Below are 2487 nucleotides of genomic sequence, written 5' to 3'. Positions count from 1 at the left end.
GATCGAACCACCAACCTTCCGATTGGCAGGCAACCGCTCTAACACTGAGCCACAGCCGCCCCTCGATGTATCTTCTTCCTCTGTGCTATGGCACAGAGGAAGAAGATACATCGAGCTGTGATACACAACTTTACAGCTTAGTGTATACATTCACTGTTTCACATGGGATGTGTTGACAAGAAGATAATAGAATAGTGCTACCATTACACTTTAACTGCACCAGCTGGAAGAGTTTTGAGACCATCCTCACTTAACAATGGTTACGTTTCTGCTATAACTGTCAAACACAACCGCACAAAATTGTGAGACACCATGCATTAACGAATAGGCTGGCGTGGTTATTATGGTAACAGTTTCCTTGCTTTGGGTTTTGTAATCCATTGGTCTACATTCTACAATTGCTAATTTGTAGTCAAATTTTAAAATGTAATTCATAAATTAATAACCTATGTATTTTAGTTTCATTGCATTTTGTGTTGTCATTTTATTCCCTACCCTGCTTATATGAATTACTAGGGATGAGCGAGTGCAGCATTATCTGTATCTGTATCTGTATCTGTTTACCACATGAATTATCTGTATCCGGATCCGTACTCGGACTGGGCGGGGCCTAAACCGGAAGTGGTCAGATTTAACCAGAAGTGGGTCGGGTTCTCTTGAAATGTGCGGGGCTTTAACCGGTATGTTATTTTAAGCATGCAATTGATATGAGTTGATCAAAAATTGTTATATTTATTGCTGATTTGAAAACTATTTACATGACAGCATTGAGCTTCAGACAATGGTGTTGTCATGGTAACAAACAAACTATATACAGAACGTTTTGCAACAAGGAATACAACACATCGGTTGCAATTATGAAGAAAATGTAATGAACAAGAGTTTTCATACTCAATATACTTTCTTTTTTAACTTTTTTTGTTTATGATCAGTGTATTTTTTTTATTTTTTTGGTTCTTTTTATTTTTTTTATCCACACCGTGTGTGTGTGGTGTGTGGTGTGTGTGTGGTGTGGTGTGTGTGTGTGTGTGTGTGTGTGTAACCGTACTTCACACCGCCACCCTTGAGCGTCTAAAGCAGGGGTCTCAAACTCAACTACTTGGGGGCCGGGAAGTAGAGTCAGGGTGGGCTGGGCCGCATCAAGTATTCCAAAAAAAAACCTCTATTTCCTCCAAACAGGGCGCGAACTGCCGGTGCTTTAAGCCCCTAGATCTGATATGGTTGGTGCATTTCACAACAACAGACTCACACTGTCAAACCTCAGGCATTTGCCGCAAAGGGTACTTAGCTAGCTTGACAACCGTTACGCCGCTGTCAGGAGACTACTACGGTAGCCCATAGTGACAAGCGCATGACAAAAGTTTCAGAACGCGCGGGCCGCACTAACACTTAACTTTGATGTCAAGTAGGGGGCCACAAAATATCATCCCGGGCCGCAATTGGCCCCCGGGCCGCGAGTTTGAGACCCATGGTCTAAAGTTACCGGAAGTCATTCATTTTCAATGGAAGCCGGCTTCTCTCAGCTGCAAGGCGCGCAAATCTGTAGCGTCGCGTTTTGGGCGTTTTGAGCATGTTGAGCGTCAATCAAAAGTTGAAATTTTTCAACTTTATGGTAATGAGCTATGACGCGGTTCAGCGGCAAGCAGCGGCTAACGCCAGCCGCCAATCGGAATATAGACGTCCTTCACGCTGGCTGATCCAGGGAAAACATACGATGTATCTTTCGTTCCTACCAAAACTTAATTCTGAGGAAAAGCTCATAATCGCCGTTGCTGGTTACCTTTCGTTTATAATATAACGTTGTTTGTACATAGGAACAAGTTAACGCTACCTGCCGGTCACATCCGCTCACAGTGAAGTCCGGCACGGGTCACTAGATTAGTCTGGGTCACTAGGTTAGTCTGGGTCACTAGGTTAGTCCGGCGGCTGCTCGCTCTGCCTGCACGCCGCTATGGCTCAGCGGCTAACGAGCGAGCTAATTGCTAACAGACCCCGTTGCGACCAATTAATACAACTTCTGTCATTATATATGTAATTTATAAAGGTTTCTAGTGTCAGTGTATTGGCCGTGGCTGCGTGCGCTTCTCCCGGTCGGACAGAGATCGCCGCCACGTCAGAGCGGCCAAAGCATCACTAAGCTTCCCCGTACTTTTTGACAAGCGTCTTTGGCGGGGCGGCCAGAGCTTTTTTGCAGCTCAATTCGGTGGCGGTGTGAACGTACGGTAAGAGAGAGACACAGAGAGAGAGAGGGGGCGGGGGGCAGCTGACAGTAAAAAAAAAAAAATCTCCGATGGCAGAGACGCAACGGGAGTTGCATTTAAACCAAGCAGCATGTCTGAAACCCACGTTCACCAGAAATCTACTGGTTACTATGTAAGGACTACAAACCCCACGTTCACCAGAAATCTACTGGTTACTATGTATGTAAGTACTACAAACCAAAGTTAAAAAGAAACCTGAAGCTGAAGAAACCCTAAACGTTAACGG

The 2487-nt window shown here is 44.8% G+C and overlaps 1 protein-coding gene across 4 annotated transcripts in view; it reads right to left on the bottom strand.

The window, feature by feature from the left end:
- Window positions 1–2487, bottom strand: part of LOC116702806 (TANK-binding kinase 1-binding protein 1) — a 49166-nt gene that overhangs the window by 7762 nt on the left and 38917 nt on the right. The gene's annotated exons all lie outside the window — the stretch shown is intronic.

This window comes from Etheostoma spectabile, chromosome 15 (assembly GCF_008692095.1).
Source record: "Etheostoma spectabile isolate EspeVRDwgs_2016 chromosome 15, UIUC_Espe_1.0, whole genome shotgun sequence".
NCBI classification, from domain to species: Eukaryota; Metazoa; Chordata; class Actinopteri; order Perciformes; family Percidae; genus Etheostoma; species Etheostoma spectabile.
This window is presented reverse-complemented; position numbering and strand designations above follow the sequence as displayed.